This window comes from Amblyomma maculatum, chromosome 2, assembly GCF_055883805.1.
Source record: "Amblyomma maculatum isolate TAMU_Amacu chromosome 2, ASM5588380v1, whole genome shotgun sequence".
Classification (NCBI taxonomy): domain Eukaryota; kingdom Metazoa; phylum Arthropoda; class Arachnida; order Ixodida; family Ixodidae; genus Amblyomma; species Amblyomma maculatum.
In genome coordinates this window covers 217,920,312-217,943,663 of record NC_139345.1, presented here as the reverse complement: position 1 = coordinate 217,943,663, position 23,352 = coordinate 217,920,312, and the positions used below count along the sequence as shown (strand labels likewise).

The 23,352-nt window shown below is 46.0% G+C and overlaps 1 protein-coding gene and 1 long non-coding RNA gene across 2 annotated transcripts in view; both read right to left on the bottom strand.

The window, feature by feature from the left end:
• LOC146201301 (alkaline phosphatase-like) overlaps positions 1-23,352 on the bottom strand; it is a 200,498-nt gene that overhangs the window by 984 nt on the left and 176,162 nt on the right. The window lies entirely within an intron of this gene.
• On the bottom strand, positions 14,488-17,370 carry LOC146201303 (uncharacterized). The gene is made up of 3 exons (XR_014705303.1): positions 16,742-17,370; positions 16,583-16,658; positions 14,488-15,481 (listed from the first exon to the last, which is right to left on the bottom strand). It is a non-coding gene; the product is annotated as an uncharacterized LOC146201303 (long non-coding RNA).

The following is a 23,352-nucleotide window of genomic DNA, read 5'->3' as shown; positions in this document are numbered from 1 at the left end:
CTATCGAAAAGAGCCGCCGGTGCCGGAATAATCTATTTTTACTTGTCTATTTGTCTCACTCTCAAGGCCGCGGTACATGCATTTCAGAATGGAGTAGGCAAAAAGAAATACAGAACATGCAATGTAAAAAGCGGGTACATAAGAAATAGATCCTACATATACAATATTAGCTATGAAATTGGCAATAACGTTATTAGTCAACACAAAACTGGTAGTGCCTATACAATGCAAGCTAAAGCTTTGCGAAGGTTATTTGTATGTGAAATATATATAATTTCATTTGAAAGATCGTTCCATTCTTTGGGAGTACGTGGAACACATGAGCTTAAGAAAGAATCTGTTTTACATAAGGGGATGGCTACTCTGCAGTGATGATCAATGCGATGCGATATGTGATCATCATCATCAGCCTGATTATACCCACTGCAGGGCTAAGGCCTCTCCCATATTTCTTCAATTAACCCGGTTCTGTGCAAGCTGCATCCACTTGACCCCTGCGAACTTCTTAACCTCATCCGCCCACCTAACTTTCTGCCGCCCCCTGCTACACTTTCCTTCCCTTGGAATCCAGTTTGTTACCCTAAGAGACCGTCGGTTATCCTCTCTTCGCACTACATGTCCTGCCCATTCCCATTTCTTCTTCTTAATTTCCACTAGAATGTCAGTAACTTGAGTTATTTATCTGACCCACTCTGCACGCTTCCTATCTCTTAATGTTACCCCTACCATGTTTCGTTCCATAGCCCTCTGAGTTGTCCTCAACTTATGTAGAACCCTTTTGGTTAGCCTCCACGTTTCAGCCCCATAGGTGAATACAGGTAAGATACAACTATTGTACACTTTCCTCTTGAGCGAAACCGGTAAGTTGCTAGTCATAACCTGCGAGTGCGTACCAAATGCGCTCCATCCCAATCTTATTCTTCTTATTATTTCATTTTCATGGTCCGGATCTGCAGTTATTACCTGTCCTAAGTAGACATATTCGCCTACTACTTCCAGTGTTTCGCTACCTAACGTAAACTGGTGCTATTTCCCGAGGCTGTTGAGTCTCCTTAGTCTTCTGCATATTGATTTTTAAGCCTACCTTTCTACTTTTCCTGTCTAGGTCATCAATCATTATTTGCAGTTCATCCCCCGAGTTACATAGCAAGGCAATGTCATCAGCAAATCGCAGATTACTGAGGTATTCTCCATCTACCCTTATCCCTAACTGCTCCCATTCCAAGTCTCTGAATACTTCCTCTAAGCAAGCTGTGAATAGTACTGGGGAGAAGAGCGTGTTGTCGGGCTAGTTGGTTCTGCATAGTATATGAGAGAAATGCGCAATAACTTAGACAGGACACAGGAAGAAACACATACAACAGTTCACGAGCGCAAAAGGCGCCCACAAAAGAGCTGACTACTCGGCTTCAAAGTCGGTTTTGGTCCCCTATGTGCACCAGGTGTCTCATAACCTGAAGAAAGTGGCCGGTAGACACCATGCACCTTTGGTGTTCTCAGCCCCCCCCCCCCCCCCCCCCCAAGCTATCAAAGCTTTGCTGCCGCATTTCTGGCGTTTGTGGAAGCTGTTGTAAAATAAGGCCTGGCACCTCCTATGTTAAGTGCGCCACAGGAGTGGTATACAGCTTGCCCCTTTCTTGTGGCTCTTCCTATATAGGCCAAACTGGCCGTTGCGTTAATGACCGGCTACGGGAGCATGGAAAAAATGTAGACAATAATGATAAAAATTCAAACCTTGTAAGGCACATTTCTTCCTGCCTTAGCACGTGTAGGGCAAGATTTGAGATGACAAAGATTCTAGGCAGGAGTACCAATGTGAAAGCCCGGCTTGTCTTAGAGGCCTTCCATGTCAAAAAACTATCTGATCGCTGCGTAAGTGATGCTTCGTTGCAGATCTATGATGCTGAAGTTTCATATCTTGATTCGTTTGTGTAAAATTGAGGTGTTTGTGATGTGTGTGGCTGCTCTACCTTTACGCATGCTCTGCTTTTCTGTATATATGCTGTTGTTGCTTCATCCCATTAAACAGTTGGTAGTTGTATGTGTTTCTTCCTGGGTCCTGTCTAGGTTATTGCGCATTTCTCTCAAGTACTGGGGAGATCGTGTCTCCTTGCCTAACACCTTTCTTTATGGGAATTTTGTTACTTTCTTTATGCAGAACTATGGTTGCTGTGCAGCCACTATATATATCTTCCAGCACTTTCACGTATGGCTCGTCTACCCCCTGATTTCGCAGTGCCTGCATCACCGCCAAGGTTTCAACTGAGTCAAATGCTTTTTCGTAATCAATGAATGCTATTTATAAGGGCTGGTTATATTCCGAGCATTTTTCTATCACCTGATTCATGGTATGGATATAATCGATAGTAGAGTACCATTTCCGAAAACCTGCTTGATCCTTTGCTTGATTGCAGTCTAACGTTATCCTGATTCTATAAGCGATTACCTTATACCTTATACGTAACAGACAATAAGCTGATCGGTCTGTAATTTTTAAGGTCCTTAGAGTCTCCTTTCTTATGAATGAGGATAATGTTTGCATTCTTCCATGGTTCCGGTATCGTCGATGACACCAGGAACTGCGTATACAGGGTGGCCAGTTTTTCTAGCACGATATCCCCCCCGTCCTTTAACAAATCTGTAGTTATCTGATCCTCTCCAGCTGATTTCCCCCTTTTCATAGTTTCTACTGCTTTCTTGACCTCCTCTTTCGTCACTGGCGGAACGTCTGACTGTTTTACCCCACCGCCAATCTCATTACGGTCCTGACTACTTTGGCTACTTTAGAGGTCTGTATAGAACTCCTCGGCTACTTCGACTATCTTGTCCATATTCGTGATGACGTTGCCCGCCTTGTCCCTTATCGCATACATCTGGTTTTTACCTATGCCCAATTTCTTCTTTACCGCTTTAAGGCTTCCCCCGTTCTTTACAGCATACTCAATGTTCTCCATGTTATACTTCCTTAAATCGGCCACCTTGCGCTTATTGATTAGCTTTGATATCTCGGCCGATTCTATCTGGTCTGTTGGATTGGAAGCTTTCATACTCTGGCGTTTCTTAAATCTTTCGTCTCCTTATAAAGCTTACCGGTATCCTCTCTAACTATCCTACCTCCTACTTCTACAGCGCACTCAGTAATGATATCTCTGAAATTATTGTTCATTGCTTCTAGAGTAATGTCGCCATCCTCGGTTAGAGCTGAATATCTATTCTGTAGCGAGATCCTTAACTCTTCTGCCCTTCCCCTCACCGCTACTTCGTTGATGGGTTTCTTTCTTACTAACCTGTGGCGTTCTTTCTTCAGATTTAAGCTAATTCGGGACCTCAACATCCTGTGGTCACTGCATCGCACTTTCCCGATTTCCTCTACATCTTGAATAATGGCGGGGGTTGAACACAGTACGAAGTCAATTTCATTTTAGTCTCCCCGTTAGGACTTTTCCATGCCCATTTCCCCGTTTTCTGAAGAAGGTATTCATGAACTAGTAACTCACACCTGCTATTCCTAGAGCCAATGCCATAGTCACTTACTGCCTGGTCTCCTGCCTGCTTTTTCCCTATCTTGGCATTGAAGTCGCACATTAGTACAGTATACTGCGTCTTTACTTTTCACATTGCCGATTCTACATCTTCGTAGAAGCTTTCAAATGCCTGGTCATCATGCATGACTACATGTGGGTGCATAGGCCTGTACAATCTTCAGTTTATACCACGTATTAAGCCTAATTACGATGCCTGCCACCCTCTCACTAACACTATAGAATTCATCTATATTACCCGCTATGTACTTATTGACAAGGAAACTTACTCCTAGTTCCCGTCTATACAGTAAACGTCGATAACACAGTACTTGCCCATCCTTCACCGCAGTATATGGCTCATTCGGCCTCCTAACCTCACTAAGCCCTGACATCGCATTTTATACCCTCTAGTTCCTGTAACAGCACTGCTAAACTAGCTTCACTAGCTAGGGTTCTAGCGTTAAACGTTGTCAGGGTCAGTTTCCAATGGCGGCCTGTCCAGCGGAGCCAGAAGTTCTTAGCACCCCCTGCTGCGTCACAGGTCTGACCGCCGCCGTAGTCAGTTGTTCCGCAGCCGCTGGTGACAGGGCCGGGGTTTCATAGAGCTAATCATGAGAGGTTGCGGCCAATTACTTCACCAGGGTGGCCAACTCCTGTTCTGGTGAGGGAGTGCGTTGCCGGAGGTGTTCACCGCCATCAGGTCGCACCCCAAACCTGTTTATGCAATTCCATCGACACGCGGTTTTTTTTTCTTTCTTTTTTTTCCAGTGGAGAATTGCGCGGCACCGGGATTTGAACCCCGGTCCTCTTGCATGCGAGCCCCGAATCACTACAGAACCCAACCACTTCAATTAGGCTCACCCTGCAAGATTGCCAGGATGGGCAGTGCAAACCAAATCTCACAATAAATATATAGTGACAAAGTCACCCATGAAATCACTGAAGTTTTAACAACGATGAAGCCCGACGGTGTTCCGTGCAGCGTGCGCAGCCTCATGTGGTCTTGGTAATGACTCCATCATGACCGTAATTTACGTCATGACCGAATGGGTCGACATCATAACATCACATCCGGTCATGACCGATGACTTCACCAGGCATTTCACTCATGTACCGGATTGATGCCCCTTGTTGAAAGCCCCGTGCTCTCTTCTTCCGGGTAGCCGTCGAGCCCCCCGAACACTGGGCATACGACGAGCGTCTGCAAAATTACGGGGAAATCATCGACCATTATTGAATTTGGACGTAGACTGGTACTCCCGCCAGATATATAGCCTAAATAATAGAGAAGCTGTCGTCTGGAGGCGGCTACAAACTAATACCTTCATGAACCCAGTGTAGGTGTTTCACGCGCTACCAGACCTTAGAAACAATGATCAGTGCAAACACTGCGGGGCGAGAGCGATCCTCGACCACATATTTTGGGACTTCCCACAATCCCCAGGGATAGGACATATATAACAATTAGAGAAGCTTGAGATGCCCTGCTGCGAACGCCGTTGCGTTTTGATGGAGACGAAACGGAGAGGTGTCCGCGTGCTGTGCGATGTCAGCGCACGTTAAAGATGCCTAGGTGGTCGAACTTACAACGCAGCCCTCCACTACGGCTCCTCTTTCTCTTTTTCCACTTTGAATTCCACATTCCTCTCTTCCCATATGGCGCGATTAAAGTGTCCACGTATAAACTGTGACAGATACTACGCCTTCCTTATTATTGATATTATAATAATTATTATTATTAGTATTGTTAACGCGATTACACCTCTTTGCACAGGTTGGTGACAGTATTTTGTAGCCGAAACTACATATGCTAGTACAAGCAAGTTTCGCCGCGCCTGTACGGAGCAGCAATTGCACATGCGCCGTAAGCATTGCACCAGCTGCGCCATTCCATAGGTGTTGGTCGCTTCGCGGCGCCCGCTCGTATAGGCCACTTTACCTAAAGCATGCAGGAGAGGAGGAAAATACTCTCTAAGCAGGTTCTAAATAAATGTAGTACTACAAAAACTTTATAATTATTCTTAACATTAGTTAACACCTGAGCTGCAGACAGCAATTTTCATCTTAATTTGAGCATGAGGTCGCCGCGGCCTCTGTTCAACCGGTTGGGCTCCTGTTTATTCATTCATTTAATTATTTACAAGTATCTCAGGGCAAAACATTACAGAAGGGAGGGGCGAACAGAAACATTGAAGGAAGAACAACTTAAAAAGGCGTAGAATAATGCCAGAAGTATAATTTGAAAGAGTTGGAAAACGTTCCAAAATAAATGTATGAGACATTGTATGTAATAATGATAAAAATAAAAAAATTAAACATGGCTTAGCTCTGCTATGCCTTGATATACGTATCGAAAAGCAGTGACTACCTCGGGTTCAGAAGTTAATTTCTCCAGTCTCCTTCGCCGTTCGTCAGCAGCTAAACTCTCCTCGGCTTCCATGTCGAGCGCGTCTAAGTTCACCGGCGTTCTATAATTTGTTTACAAGAAAGGAAAGGCGCAGCATCTGTCCTCGCAGAAGGCAAGAAGCGCCGCCCGGCGGCGTAGGAGCGCACTCGTTCCCGCTTTCATAGCTGACGGCAGATGGGTGACGTCACCCTAATTGAGTGACTTCACTATTTAGTCTTTGGTACTTTCAAATTGCGCGCTAATCGCAGTATCTGATTGCCCTGCCGGGGTGGTGCAGTGGTAAGACGCCCGACTACTGTTCCAGAGTACCCGGGTTCGATCCCGACCTCGGCGGCTGCGTTTCGATGGAGGCGAAACGAAAAGGCGTCCGTGTGCTGTGCGATGTCAGCGCACGTTAAAGATCCCCAGGTGGTCGAAATTACTCCGTAGCCCTCCACTACGGCTCCTCTTTCTCTCTTTCCACTTTCACTCCCATCTTCCTTCCTTCCCTTACGGCGCGGTTCAGGTGTCCACAGCAACAAGTGTGACAGATACTGCGCCTTCCCCTTCCTCTGAACCAACTATTATTATTATGTCACACGCGGAATCCCGCTATCATCCTCACGGTACACTAAGCGGAATTATGAGCAGCGCTTCACGACCCGCGGCGCGGCACAGCGGAAAGCGCTCGGGTGGGGATCCAAGGGATGGAGGTTCGATTCCCGGATGAATACTTGGTTTGGTTTGGTTTTGGGGTTTAACGTCCCAAAGCAAGTCAGGCTATGAGAGACGCCGTAGTGGAGGACTCCGGAAATTTCGACCACCTGGGGTTCTTTAACGTGCACTGAAATCGCACAGCACACGGGAACCTTGCTTTTCGCCTCCATCGAAACGCGGCCGCCGAGGCCGGGATTCGACCCCGCGTTCTTGGGCACAGTAGTCGAGCGCCCTAACCACTGCGCTATCCGAATTTTTTTTTTTTAATGAGGGGGAGTCGCACACCTTAAACGTTGCTAGGCAACGCAGCCAGGGCTTGGTGAGGGGGCGTGAAGGCGTACGGCATACGCGAAGCTCGGCTCGGACCCTCCTAGTGAATTTTTTCGTTTCAAACACCTGCGCCTCTCCTAGTGACATCACTCGGCGAGTTTGCGCATGCGCAGCTGTGGCTAAAGGTAGTTACTCGCACGCCAGACCCGGTGTTGACTAGCCTAGTGAAGCTTTTCGCTTCAAAACTCAAAACCTACAAGTGTCAAAAACAAATTGATAACAAGGGTAGGTAAATGGGATGAGTACAGTAATAAATTGAGCAGCACTGACGTCATTTAGAAACAGTTCACCGAGTTATTGAACGTATTGTGAGAGAGGAGCAAGCACCATCAGGTTCACTTTCCTATCGCCAGCCCAGCCGGAGCAGCAGATAGAAACCAAAAGCGTCTTCTTCGGACGAGATGATCGATGCATGATGATACATATGCAGACGGTGGTCACGCATATTGTTTACGCTCTTTTCCCTCCTGAATGGAAGCGACCCTCCAGTTATAGAAGGTCAGCGGTTACAGTGATTCAATCGTGACACGTTACACGTGCACTACCTTGGGCGATGAGATAGTTCACAGGCGATGTCTGTGCCAGGATCGTTTACAAGCCACGGCTCAGAAAGTTTTCGCACAAGCCAGGGATGCGAGTGGGTGTCCAGAGTAAATACATCGTCGCCAGGCCAAGACACCGAGCCGTGGTTCGAATTATGGGTGCTTTTTCTGGAAGATGAGTGCCTTCCGTTAGAAGGCGGGCAAGCTCACGGCAGTGAGTGATACGAGAAACGAATTGTTCGTGGGAAGACGCGTCAGAAGGTGCGGAAGCTAAGAAGAAAGGCGCTTCAAGCGAGGAAATAGGTGATCGGCCATAAAAAAGAAAAAACTGATCGGTAGTGTTATAGGAAAAGGTGACAGAGGTGACAGAGTCCTAGTTGTGTTGAGGGTGAATGTAGGTGGTCAGCATATCAGAAAGGGTGCGACGAAAGGGAAAGCATTCTGTGAGGCCATTAGTTTGAGGGTGGCCAGCGGACGCAGTTTTGTGTACCGTCTCGGAAGCATAAAGTATTGCTGCGAGTACAGAGGAGAGGAACGACTTTCTATGATCTCTAAGGAGGAGACGCGGGGCGCCGTAGAGAAGTATCGTGCGGAGAAAAAAGTTGGCGATTTCAGAAGCGGGGCCGGAAGGAGTAGCTGCAGTTTCAGTGTATCGAGTGAGGTGTTCGACGGTAGCAACGACCCAGCGGTTGCACGCTGGATTCAAGGGCAGTGGTCCATACAAGTCGATGCCAACCACTTCGAAAGGCGTAAAGGGAAGTGGAAAGGTTGCAGGAGACCAGCCGGTGGTGATGTCCACCGCTTGGTTCGTTTGCAAGGCATGCAAGACGCGACGTATTCCAATACAGAGGTTGAAATGCCAGATCAGAATAAACAGCTCTTGATGCGGTCATAGGTTTACTGATAGCTAAGGTGACCAGCAGTGGAATCATCGTGAAAGGCTTGTAGGATTCGAGGGCGCAGAGAGCGGGGAATTACGGGAACCTAGGCGTAGCCCAGCAGGCTGTAGATGTGTGAAAATAGGATGCCAACCCGTAAATTTAAATTGTTGATGAGACGAAGGAGAGGGATTTGGAGGTCTCGTAACACCACTCAGACGATCAATCAGCTTTCGACAATATGGATCAGAATGTTGGTGGTGAGCGAGATCACGGTCTAATCCTGGCGCGGGACGAATGGAGGCGGCGGTCAAAGGCTGGTTAACTGTAGGCGGCTGCAAAGGCGCAGGTGAGGAAGGCGACGACGTGTTTTATGACGCTGAATAGGTCAGCGAGAGAAAGCGTCGGTGTCCTTGCGCTGTTTGCCCGATTTGTAGTGACTGTGAAGTCGTACTCTTGAAGATGGAGAATCCATCGCCCAAGACGACTGGACAAGTTTTTCAACTAGGATAACCTGCATAGTGCGTGGTGGTCAGTGACAACCATGAAGTAACAGCCGTACAGGTAAGGATGAACATCTGAACGGCCCAGACGTCAACGAGATATTCTTGCTCGGTAATAGTGTAGTTTTGTTCCGAAGGAGTTAAACTTGTACTGGCAATAACTTCTTCCGTCTTGGCTTTGCAGAAGAACAGCGTCATGACTATTGGCGACGGTGGCAAAATAGTCGGAGCTTCATCATCAAAATTGCAGAGAACAGGACTCGAAGTCAGAACACGTTTTACAGCTTCAAATACTGACTCACAAGCAGGAGACCAGACGAAGGGCGTATCGTTGTGGAGGGGCGCATGTAAATGTGAGGAAATTGATGGATGCGAAATTGCCAATGAAGCGGTGGAAGTATGATGCCAATCCAAGAAAACTGCTACATATTTGACCCAAGTCGGAGGTGCAAAGTGCAGTGCAGCAGCCATTTTCTCAGGGTCAGGATTAATTCCATCGCTGCTTACGAGGTCGCCAAGAACTTCAGTACATTTTGACACAAAATAGCATTTCTTTGTGTTTAGCTGCAGCCTAGTGTTGGAAAGTGCTGTCAAAACTTCATTGAAACGAGTGAGATGATCAGAAAATGTAAACAAAATGACGATGTCGTCAAAGTAATAGACATAGCTTCCATTTGAGGCCTCTTAGAACTGTGTAAATCATGCGCTCGAAAGTTGCAGGAGCGTTAAAGAACCCAAAGGGCATTACATAAATTTGTATAAGCCATCCGGTGTGGCAAAGGCGGCCTTCTCTTTGTCATCTTCCCGCATGAGAATTTGCCACTAACCTGATCTTAATTGAAGGATGGAAAAAAAATTGAGCACCTTGTAGACAATCGAGGGCGTCGTCAATTCGAGGATGGGGCTATACATTTCAAGCAAGCAAAGCAAGCTTTGCTTTGCTGCTTTGCTATACATTCTTGCGAGTGATTATATTGAGAGCACGGTAATTACAGAACATTGAACCGAGCCCTTCTTTTTCTTCACTGACAAAACAGGCGTTGACCAAGAACTGGTTGAAGGGCGTATTATGTTGCGCGGGAGCATGTCGGCAACATTTTTTTAGATACCCTTGCGCTCGGTTGAAGACACATGATATGGCCTGCGTCGAACGATGCCCGATCCGCCGGTGAGAGTTCGATGCTTTGCTGCAGCAGTCTGACCCAATGCTCCAGAACTCACGTCGAAAGACTCACGTCGTGCGTGGTCATTACACCGAGCAATTCTTCTGTATGAAGTGATGTGAGGTCAGTGTTGATGGTGTTGCGAAGTTCTGCACAGAGCGAAATAGGGAATGAATCGGAGTGATTTGTGGTGAAAATGGAAACAAGGATGACAGGCTGGCGGGAGTGACTGAAGAAACAGTAAAGCCGCGGCGCAGAAAAATGGGCTTAGATGGGCTGTTGAACCACAGGAGAATCGAAGTAGTGACGCGATGATTATAATACCCCTTTTCCGGAAACAGGAGCAGGGTGTAATCAAGATGTCCCCATCAGTCACGGCGTCAGATGTCACAGAAAGAACATCTTCGCAGCCAAGATAAAGGACGTGATCGGCGACCATAACAAAGCGGAAGCAAGAGGGCTCTGAATCTGATGCATTGTTGAATTAAGTGACTCGAAAAGTAGGAAGGAAACACGTAACGACTGCTGATGCATTACGAAAGAAATCCCAGCAGAGGATGAGTCACAGTTGATAGACACAGCGAACTCAATGTATTGCAAGATGCCGTCAATGGTATTTCGGCCTGTACACACAGTCCAGAAGGGCTAATATGCTCTCCATTGGCCGCATGTAGTGGAAGACCGGTGTAATGACTGCGCCCTTCTCGTAATCGGAAGCACAAGTGAAGCTACTAGATGGAAATAGCGGCACCGGAATCTATTAAGGCTTCTAGCACATTGCCTTCAGCGACTACAGTTAACATGCTCAATGGGGGCAGAGAAAGAACTGTAGCGCTGGCAGGCGGGACACTTACCTCTGGGAATTGCACAACCCTGTTTTCCGTGCGGCGGGCAGAGTTCAGTGAATGCGAGCGAAGGGGCGACGAGGTCCGACGAAAGGGTGATGGAGACGCGACGCGATAGACGTCCGTTCATAGACCGGTCAGGCAAGTAGACGGGGAATAGGGGCGAAAGAGCTGATTATGTTCTAAAACTGGCGAGGAGGAAACTGGTACCCATCATCACGTCGGATGTTCCCGTAGCTTGCACACTCATACAGCAGACATCGCCGACAGACACGTCGCAACAGAAACAAATTGGACAGGGTGGAAGTGGCCGCCAAGGACCATCACCGGGGGCCTCGAGGACAGGGTAGCGACGCTTTGTTGCACACGCGCAGGATAGGCCGGAGGACAAGTAGCAACGGTTGCAGCAACCTCAGCGTGCGCCGGGACGTAGGACGGGGCTGGTGGTTCTGGGGCCATGGAAGCAATATCGTCATTGATGATATCACGCGACTCAGTAGATGGAACAGGTGGATGAGGAAACGCTGAAGAAAGATTACTGTGTATACCTACTCACGATCGGCCTCGGGAGTTTCGCTTGGGTGTTGTGAGCCGACTGTAGGTGGTCAAGCCGTGGCTCGAATGCCGGGCTGCTAGAGCCGCGAAAGCAAAAGAGCCCTTCAAAATATGGCGGTCGCCTTCAACCATGGCGGTGTTGACGCTTTCTATGTAGGATGTGTAGGCTTCGCCTGGAAGCTGGTGTCTAGCTTCTTTTGGAAAGTTTTTCGACTAGTGGCAACAGTGCCAAACATATGTTGGAATTGGCAAGTGAAATGTGACCAGTAAGGAATGGTGTCCTCATGGCTGAGGAACCACGTCTTCGCCACGTCACTTAAAATGCGACGTTTAACAGCTTCATAGAATCGTCCCAGCGATTAAAAGTGTTCACTCTATAGCATTGTTATATCCAGTCTTACATGTCCCCTCGGAGACCGGCGAAAACAGGATGGTAGCACTGACTGACCAAGTAGCCTGGCCGAAGGTCTGAAGGACAAGGGGGGCAGGGGACGTCGGGTTTACAGATGAAGCATGAACACCCAGCAAATGCACGAATTTATCGGTAGGCGCCTGAAGGGTAATTACAGCTCGGTGATACTCTGTAGTAAGGCGGGTACTCTGTAGTAAGCGTGGCAAATAGATCATAATTTGTACCAGCGATTCTATGAATATGTTCGTACTTCCATTTTCTGATCAGTAGTTTGGTTAGCGAGGTCGACAAGAACGAGCAGAATGTTCCAGGTTTTGGAGTCACCGAGTGGCTCCGGAGACTCTCGCATAAGTGACGCCAGTTTTCATTGGAGATGACATTTTCATAATCAGCCGCGCGCCGGGTAAAGTCTGCGGTACGTTGTTTAACATTGTTATTAAGCTTTTGCGTTTTCCAGCGCTTCGTTAGGGTGCGGCGGGCCTTTCACAAGTGAAGTAGTTGGGGGTGAAGAGCCAGAGTCTCGCTAGATATTTTGAAAGTCGTGCACTTCGCTACCAAAGAGTTGGTTAGATACCCATTCTTCATTATCTGATATATTTTCCTTTTAGGTAATAGAAATAGCATTTTGTACGTCCTATCGAACCATGGTACGATGGTGGCACTGCCTACATGCCGCCTAGTCTTGTCACTTAATTTAATGGTGGATAGAATGCAATGGTCACTGCCCAGTGTTCCATTATTGTTAGTCCAAGATTAATTGCGGCAAGTTTTTACAAAGGTAATGTCAGTACAGGTGTCCCGAAAGACACTCTTAGCCATTCGTGTTGGGTCTGAAGGGCCCGTTAGCGCAGTGAGGGCTTCATCGAATTCCAGCTCTACCAACTTCTGTCCCTTGGTGTGGCAGACTGGTACCCCAGGCAGAGAAGGCCGCATATAAGTCGCCAGCTATGACGGCCGGGCACTACCCACGTGTGTAAGGAAGCGTTTGATGAGGATACTGAAATTGTGGCTTCGTCCACTCGGCCTGCTGTTCACATTGAAAAGATGTACATTCTGAATGGCGCGACAAACGGGGAGGAGCTCAAGACAGCAGTGGTCAATATGATCGTCAAGGTGCTCGTGTAAGACATGGGTGTATTCTCTATGGAAAAGTACACGCGTAGTGGGGAAGTGTTGATAGGTGGTATATCCTGAGAGGCGAATAGGGAGCCGTTAACTTCTTGCATAAAACTTGCTACACGGAATTATTGGACTAAATTATGAATTGTTGAAGAGAGGTTTGTTTACGTTTGAATCCCCTAGCATTTCACTGTCATATATTTAATACTTTTCTGACCACCATGATTCTGTTTCTTCCTCCTGAGTGCCTGCCACAGTACTATAGATTCAACGCGGAGGTTATGCTTTTTACGATGCAGTTAGGTTTCAGTACTTAGAGCCGTAATGGCTCAGCCAATGTAGTGTGGACTTTTGGATTGTTCTTCGTTCATACGCTGAAGCATAGCTTGTTGAAAACAACTCTCGGAACTATTATACTAGTCCGCTGAGTAGCACAGTGGGATGAGGCGACAGCTGGAGTGAGGGCTTCAGCGCTGTGATTGGCTGCCTGTTTGAGGGCTTTGATTTCTTTCAGAAGTTTGCTAATTGTTTACTCAATTTGACGTTTCCACTTTCCAGCTCAGAAAGGAGGGGATGTTGGAATTAGGAGTATGAAAGGGGATGCCTCAACTCCTCCCCTCCAGTACTCACCACAACGTGTTGCACGATCTGGATGACGTTGACGATTAGATTAATTTCAAACACCCAGTATTGAAAGCTGTTTTTAGTGCTGAACCGGTGAGAGGGACGTTTTATGGAGCGAACAGAAAAAAAAATTATTAAACTCCGGTACACGCGATAATGAAGTGCTGCGACTAGCCGTAAGTGAAAAAGCCCTAAAATGTAAAGGGCCTGCAGATAGATTTAGCACATACTTCAGATCTTCTGTTTAAGGTGCATCTAAGATCGAAAGTCGTGAAATTAAGCAAATAATTATATACGCGCACTCCAAGATCGAAAAACAAATTTTTTCAAGTAGCAAATTGTGTGCATATTTACTTCAATTTCTTTCGAGGATCGTATAAAGCAGGGGATATGAATGAGTTGAAAATTCATCCTATTTGCCGTATACCTTGTAGGATGTCAGGTCCCGATGAAGGACGAATCCCAACATAAAAAACGTAACGAGCGTTTATTCTGCTAACAGTGGCAGCGGACGAGCAAACTAACGCCACACTCTTCTACGAAGCGGAATGTAAAAGACGAACTTTCCAGCCGGGCCATATAGAAAGGGATAGGGCAAAGAGCGGACACTTCTACAGGGCCCAGCGGCCCAATTTACTGTAGCGCACCAAGCGGTTGATGCTTGACGCACATCCGCTTTCGTTAAAAGCGCGCAGTTTGAATGCTAGCAAGCGCTTGCCGTACTGCCGCGCCCTGTTGGCCCATTACTTCTATTCTGTACGGTGCGGTATTATTTTTCTATTTATTTTCAGCTATGAAAATTAGGTCACAATTACAGCTGACTGGCCATCAACACAGCTGCGTCAAAGCCTTTGCCAAACAGCAGTATTGCAGGAAAGATGCCAGGAGCTCCGTGAAATGAACATTTATTTTGCTTCATACAATAACAAAACAGATACAATACTGTCACAGTTTGCTGCACGAAAGCAACCAGGAAGAGAGACAGAACGTAGGATACATCAGCCCACGTGTACATTATAAAAAAGTAAAAAAAATGACACAAGGCAAGAAACAATACATAGGTAGACAAATGTAGCATTACATGCAGATATACATAGTACGGAAAATGATACACAAGAAAATAGACACACTATGCTCAAAATATATTCGCGGCTACCTCACAACCTGTATTTTATTTTAAATACAGATTTCAAACAAATATACTTCAAGTAGTCTTGTGTATTATGCCACAGACACATTGCGTTTAGCTTAAATTCGCACCCCTTCCCCATACAATGTGTTTTTGGATACGAACTTGGCAGCGAATTCCAGCAGACGGTTGCGTCTTTCATCCTCAGCCTCACCTTTTTCAGAAAGATTGAAGGGTTCCTATCACAAATATTCTGTAAGCCTGAAATAAGCTGGAAAACATTGGCTCATGTTACAAAGTGCCTTGTATTCATTGTATAATGACAATGTAACTACCACTCGTTAAATACATAGCCAGAATGCTCAACAGTGTAAATATAAGAATGGTTCCTCTATTCTGCGCGTCTTTATAGCCTGGGTCTCTTTGGGACGATAAATATAAACCAATCAAGCTTAGCTTGCAATATTCTGAGACGATCAATTTGTTGGAATGTGAAAATATATACTAATACTAATATTTCAGGAAACAATTGGAACATTTATTTCACGCCTATTAACACATTTCTATGTTAACTAACAATTATATCGTTGTAGAAATACCTGATTAGCACATTAAATCACGTGAAATGGCAAGCCGATAGTGAAAGCTCAAACCTATCGACTCGTGGAATGCGGAATATTGGTCCGGACCTCTTGCACGTATGCTGCAATTGTCTCACTAGGGCACACAGCAGACTGCCGAATCCTGGCATCAGCTGGAAAATTTACAGTGAAAATATATGTCATCGTGATACACATTTTACTGACGCTGTGGAAACAGATTAAACGCGAGAGATCTGTAAAGAAATAAAGTTACGAATATTGGTCAATGATTTATCGAACCTCGCGTGCATATCCACGTAAAACACACAAATCAAGATAGAAAAACAGCACTACAGACGTGGACGGAGGTGAAGAACAAACAGGACGCGCGCTGTTTTTACCTCCGTCCTGTTTCCGCTTCGCCTCCGTCCACGTCTGTTGCGCTGTTTTTCTATCATGTCACCACACTAACTCGCCCAGATGTCTCTTCTATTACACAAATCAAGCTACACGGTGAAGATGCCTACTAATAATTTCCAAGCATTGCTCCACATTCCCGATATCATTCTTTGGTTTTAAAAGCTGCATCGACAGCCGACTACGCGTTTCATTCCATAAAAATATTTCATACCTGGCGGCAACAACGCAAGGGATACCACAGTGCGCGTTAGGAGCACTGAAATTAAATGCGTGGAAGGAATGCATGTTTTCAGAAACGGAGAAGACGGAATTATCGGCGCGCTACGTCATTAGTATCACGCTATTTAGAAGCACCTAGGCGTTTCCTTTTCTATTGCCTTTTTTTTTTAAGCACATTCCCCGTGGGCTTTTCGGTGCACATGACGATCCTCGACACACAAGTCTCTGGTTCTCCACATTTTGTGCGGTACCCTTTTTTTCCTGCCGTCTTAACAATAACGGTGCTGTACATAGCACGCGAAAACGCTCGTCTTTAACACGTTAGGCTACTCTCGATGTTCAGATTTCACCCGGCCATTACATCACCTAAAAGAGATTGCACACTGGTGAAGGCCATAAAAAACACCCCACCACGTAAAACTCAACGAGAAACCACGCAACAGTAACCATTAGGCAAACCAAGCAAAGAACGTCAGGCGTCTGTTCGCTCTTATCTAACCGCGCAGTAACCGGCGAGCCCTTGTTGCGCCATTACCCTGCGCATATAGGCCTTCTCTTCACAACCGCGCCAGCAAGAGTGCTCAGCTAAACTGCTTGAAATGCAGCGTAGTTTGCAAACAGAAAAAATATCTCACCTTGCCTTTGCTGGAAGCTGCCGTAGTGTCACGAACTGGCCGACCCATGACGTGCGCACCGGCGCCTGTTCACGAGCTGCGCAATTCAAGAAACCGGCCGGCGCGGTCAGCATGAACTGCTCGAAGTGCAACGTTTTAAACCAAAATAACGTTCCTCACCTTGCCGTCCTGACAAACTGCAGTTGTTCCGTTTCGAAGGCCAAGAAAGCCGCAGTCAGACCTCACGAACACGCAGCCCGCGTATACGGCCCTGCCCTTCCGCAGTCTGCTTCGGTCGGCGCTGGCAGCACCCGCGCGCGCGGCGCGACAATGCTGTTGGCGCCATCCATTTCGTCGTGCGTGAAGCTATTACTAGCGTTGTCATTCATACGTCATTTCCTGGGGCCTGATTTCGCCGAGTGTCCGCTCTTTATCCAATTCCTTTCTCTATGGCCTGTTTTTGTAACCGCCGTCGGTGACGCATGCCTCCGCAGCCGTGGCGCTGTGTCTTATCGATAAGGCAGTCCAGCGTGCGGCCGTATTACGCTGGAACGGATGATAACAAAACGGAGGCTGCGCGGAAATGTGCGCTGTGTGTCGCCACAACCTCATAACGCCAGCTCTTTTTCACGGTTTCAATTCTTGTCAGCATGCCAGCGCCTGCTTGGACGGTAGTGTGCTAAGCTAGAAATTATATATAACTTTGGCGACAGAAATGATTTCTTATATTGTCAACCAATCTCTGTATTACAAATTGTATCCTAAGGAATAGGGATTATGCGCAAGCAAATCACATATTTTTGGGGCAAAAACATGCTACTATATCAACATCAGTGTTGGTTCCGTCAAAGAATGTCTACTAAATTAGTAAAACTTGCATGCTGGCTAGTTGGTCACAAAACGTTGACGATGGCTGGTGCTGCATACACAGGCCTGCTTTTCATCCAGCACGTTTACGCTGTGTGCAGTTTTAAAATGCACTCCATTTTGAGTCCATACGGTTTAAAAATTTAGGCAGGCAAGCTGATAAAAAGCATTTTTTATTTCTTGCAAGGCCGCATGTTGCCGTGGTATACCTGCATGCTACATACACAAGAGAGAACCCAGAAAGGCGTCTACTACTGTAATAACGTTAGCTCTTGGGCCAGTTGGTCCATGTTGAACTTAATCAGAGGGGTGCCAGCGTAAACACAAAGACGAGTACACGAGAACGAGGAGGTAGACACGGACGGACCCTTACTATTAACTGTGGTTTATTGAAGAAACACTGCCGCACGAAAAACACATCCGACGCATGCACATCTGCAGCACCATCTGTGACACGTGGGCTGATGTCAATACAGCGGCACTTTTATCTCCGTCCGTGTGTACGTCCCCGTTCTTGTGTGCGCGTCTTTCTGTTCCCGCTCTCATTCCTGTGATTAAGGTCTACTCCTGTGATGCGCACACTACATCAACTGGTGCTGTATTTTTCGTAAGACTGAAAGAATAAAACGCTACAGGACTAAGAAAAATAAGAAGGGAAAACCTTAAGAAGAAGAAAACAAGCAGCAGAAAAAAAGATATATCTGGTAGAAAAACGAAAACAAATTTTGAAGAAAAATAAAGAAAAACAAAAATCAAACTATGAAAAAAAAAAAAACACGTCTATCTTCTTCATTGGCTTGCACAGGTAGCTACATCTCCGTCCTTAAACCGAAGGTACCCTCAAACATTCTCCCTCCTGATCTGAAGCCATTTCAAAAGCTTCGATAATCTCTCTAAAGTAGTGTCTATACACATTGCAGGTCAATTGTGTTCGCGAACCTGGCCACGCATATCTTCACATTCACGCAAGGATCTTTATATGTGCCATCTTTTCCGGATCGGCAGCAGTGGGTTGGAAAGCTTACGGTAGCCGAAAATGCATCGCATGCCGCCAAATGCTACCTTAACCGTTCATTCATATTCGCCTTCCCGCATGCCAGAGGAATCTTGAAAACCATTACCTCGAAGCAGCTCGGACATCCTTCTTCATGCTGCACGCGGCAACATTTTCTTGGGCTCCCTCCTTCATTTGTTTGCACAGCCTTTTTACTAATATGACGCAGACATCACTAGACCGCGTCAAATCGGCTGGCGATCATCTTAAACAGATGGGAAATCTCGTGTATGTAGGGCAGGACCAAAAACTTATAAATCGATACAAAACAAATTTATTACTTACTTCTGTGTGCCTTTGTTTCTCCTAAGGGCCTGCTTTTCATCCAGCACGTTTACGCTGTGTGCATTTTTAAAATGCACCCCATTTTGAGTCCATACGGTTTAGAAAATTTAGGCAGGCAAGCTGATAAAAATATTTTTTATTTCTTGCAAGGCCGCATGTTGCCGTGGTATACCTGCGCAGTTTTCAGGCAACGGATTAGAGTAAAGCTCCGCTAATATGTGTGCCACTCGAATCCAAAGTAATTACGCATTGCTGTTCAAGCGTTGTCGTGTTCATGAAAACAAAGCATACAATAGAAAACAACAGCTGTTACATATTCTGTTTTCTTTTTCATCTGTTGATGAGACAGGCATTGAGCACTAGTACGCACTTGTACACATCCTAGCCGAGCATTACGCCGATGCTATTGGTAAACATTTATGAAATATTTAAGCGCCAACAGAGACAAAGCTAAGAGAGTGACACGGACAGGCGCTACGTAAAAACTGATTCTTCATTGAAACCAGCGTTTACAATATATATTTCATCATCAGCCTGACTATACCCACTGCAGGTCGAAGGCCTCTGCCATATCTCTCCAATTATCCCGGTTCTGTGCTAGCTGCATCCACTTGACCCCTGCGAACTTCTTAACCTCATCCGCCCACCTAACTTTCTGCCGCCCCCTGCTACGCTTTCCTTCCCTTGGATTCCAGTTTGTTACCCTAAGAGACCATCGGTTAACCTCTCTTCACACTACATGTCCTGCCCATGCCCATTTCCTCTTCTTAATTTCCACTAGAATGTCGGCAATTTGAGTTATTTCTCTGACCCACTCTGCACGCTTCCTATCTCTTAATGTTGCCCCTACAATTTTCGTTCCATAGCCTCTCTGGGTTGTCCTCAACTTAAGTAGAACTCTCTTGGTTAGCCTCCACGTTTCAGCCCCATAGGTGAGTAAAAGTAAGATGCAAATGTTGTATACTTTCCTCTTGAGCGATATCGGTAAGCAGCTGGTCATAATCTGCAATTGCTTGCCAAATGCGCTCAATCAAAATGTTATTCTTCTTGTTGTTTCCTTTTCATGGTCCGGATATGCGGTTACTACCTGTCCTAAGTAGACATATTCGCCTACTACTTCCAGTACTTCGCTACCTAATGTAAACTGCTGTTCCGTCCTGAGGCTGTTGAACATTACCTTAGTCTTCTGCATATTGATTTTCGAGCCTACCTTTCTACTTTTCGTGTCTTAGATATCACTCATTATTTGCAGTTATCACCCAAGTTGCTTAGCAAGGCAATGTCATCAGCAAATCGCAGAATACTGAAGTATTCTCCATCTACCCTTATCCCTAACTGCTCCCATTCCAAGTCTCTGAATACTTCCTCTAAGAAAGCTGTGAATAGTACTGGGGAGATGGTGTCTCCTTGCCTAACACCTTTCTTTATGGGAAATTTGTTTCTCTATGCATAACTATGGTTGCTGTGCAGCCACTATATATACCTTCCAGCACTTTCACGTACGGCTTGTCTACCCCCCTGATTTCGCAATTCCTGCATCACCGCCGAGGTTTCAACTGAGTCAAATGCTTTTTCGTAATCAATGAATGCTATGTATAAGGGCTACTTATATTGGGAGCAATTTTCTATCACCTGATTGATGGTGTGGATATGATCGATAGCAGAGTACCGTTTCCGAAAACTTGCTTGATTCTTTGCTTGATTGCAGTCTAAGGTTGTCCTCATTCTATTAGCGATTACATCAGTATACGTAACAGACAGTAAGCCGAATGGTCTGTGATTTTTAAAGTTCTTAGAGTCCCCTTTCTTATGAATGGGGATAATGTTTGTATTCTTCCATGGTTCCGGTACCGTCGATGACACCAGGCACTGCGTGTACAGGGTGTCCAGTTTTTCTAGCACGATATCGCCCCCCCCCCCGTCCTTCAACAAATCTGTAGTTTCTGATCCTCTCCAGCTGATTCCCCCCTTTTCATAGTTTCTAATGCTTTCTTGACCTCGTCCTTCGTCACTGGTGGAACGTCTGACTGTTTTTCCCTACCGCCAATCTCATTACGGTCCTGACTACTTTGGTTACTGTAGAGATCTGTATAGAACTCCTGGGCTACTTTGACAATCTTGTCCATATTCGTGATGTTGCCCGCCTTGTCCCTTATCGTATACATCTGGTTTTTTCCTATGCCCAATTCCTTCTTTACCGCTTTAAGGCTTCCCCCGTTCTTTACAGCATGCTCAATTTTCTCCATGTTATACTTCCTTATATCGGCCACCTTGCGCTTATTGATTAGCTTTGATATCTCGTCCAATTCTATCTGGTCTGTTGGATTGGAAGCTTTCATACTGTGGCGTATCTTAATCAAATACTTCTTCTCCTTACGCAGCTTACCGGTATCCTCTTAACTATCCTACCGCCTACTTCTACCGCACACTCAGTAATGATATCTCTGAAATTAATGTTCATTGCTTCTAGGCAATGTCGTCATCTTCGGTTGGAGCTGAATATCTATTCTGTAGCGAGATCCTGAATTCTTCTGCCCTCCCTCTCCCCGTAATTCGTTGATGGGTTTCTTTCTTACTAATTTGCTGCGTTCCTTCTTCAGATTTAGGCTTATTCGGGACCTCACCATCCTGTGGTCACTGCATCGCACTTCCCGATTACCTCTACATCTTGTATAATGGCGGGGGTTGAACACAGTATGAAGTCAATTTCATTTTTAGTCTCACCATTAGGGATTTTCCATGTCCATTTCTGGTTCTTCCGTTTGCTGAAGAAGGTATTCATCATTGTTAATGTATTGCGCTCTTCAAACTCAACTAGTAACTCCCTCCTGCTATTCCTAGAACAAATGCCGTAGTCACCTACTGCCTGGACTCCTGCCTGCTTTTTCCCTACCTTAGCATTGAAGTCGCCCATTAGTACAGTATACTGCGTCTTTACTTTTCGCATTACCGATTCATCTTCGTAGAACCTTTGAACTGCCTGGTCATCAATACTACATGTAGGTGCATAGGCCTGTACAACCTTCAGTTTATACCGCTTATTAAGCCTTATTACGATGTCTGCCACCCTCTCGTTTATACTATAGAATTAATCTATATTTACCGCTATACACTTATTGACAAGAAAACCTATTCCTAGCTCTCGCGTCTTCGGTAAACCTCGATAACACAGTACATGCCCATCCTCCTAACCTCACTAAGCACTATGACATCCCATTTCATACCCTCTAGTTCCTCTAACAGCACTGCTAAACTAGCTTCCCTAGCTAGGGTTCTAGCGTTAATCGTTGCGAGGGTCACTTTCCAATTGCGGCCTGTCCAGCGGAGCCAGGAATTCTTAGCACTCTCTGCTGCGTCACAGGTCTGAACGGCCCCGTTAATAAGTTTTACCGCAGTCGCTGGTGACTGAGGGCCGGGGTTTTATGGAACTAATCATGCGAGGGTGCGCCCAATTACTGCACCAGGGTGGCCAACTCCTGTTCTGGCGAGGGAATGCGTTGCCGCAGGTGTTCACCGGCATCAGGTCGCACCCCAAACCTGTTCGTGTAATTCCGTCGATCAGCGGATTTTTTTTTCTTTTTTTTTTTTTTTAATCCGGTGGAGAATTGCGCGGCCCCGAGATTTGAACCCCGGTCCTGTTAGGCTTGGCTGCCTGCTGACGTTTTCCGGTCTTTCTTCGACGATTTCTTCAGCGATGAATTCAACGACGGCGCTTGACGGGCTGCCTGTGACCCCTTGTCATGACTGGCACTTTCATCGAACACCAGATGGAGCCAACGGCTACCTTCCGCCTAAGAGGGCAACGTTATCTGTGGAAACGACCATGACGTCACGAGATGGCTATTTAAAGGACTGTCATTGCGAGGGGCTCTTCAGTGGGTGCGGCAGCAACGCCAAGATGCATCGTTTAAAACCATATTTGTTCGCAATCCAGGTGAGAAAGCGCTTCGGCAAATCTTTTCGCAGCAACGTCTGCCTCGTTTTGCTGCCGTGCCCAAACCTTTTGCTTGAATGGTTTTATGATCTCTCGGTTTCTTTGCGATTTCTGTTGCTGCTAGCTGGCGATGTCGAGTCTAATCCTGGGGCTGATGACACAACGTTGAACAACTTAACACAATTGCAAAAGACATTCAAGAGATAAAGAATGAAAAAGCGGTGATCAATCAGAAACTAGGAGTAATAGATAAAAAGCTAGAGAAAGTTGGAAAAACAAGTAACGGAATGTGTCCAGACGAGAATGAAAAAGCGGTGACCAATCAGAAACTAGGAGTAATAGATAAAAAGCTAGAGAAAGTTGGAAAAACAAGTAACGGAATGTGTCCAGACAATTGATAAACTCGAACAACTGGTTACGTCCTTTACAAAAAAGTTGACGATTTGGATAACAGAAGCCTCAGATCCAACCTTATCATTGATGGTATACCAGAACAGGAGAACGAAACGCGCCAGGACCTGCTCGATGCTGTCGAGAACACAATCTTTGAAGATAAGTATGGAATAAAAACGGCTGGCATCGAAGGAATACATCGCCTTGGGCGAAAGCAAATGACTGATGACCCCAAACACAGACCTGTGATTATGAAGT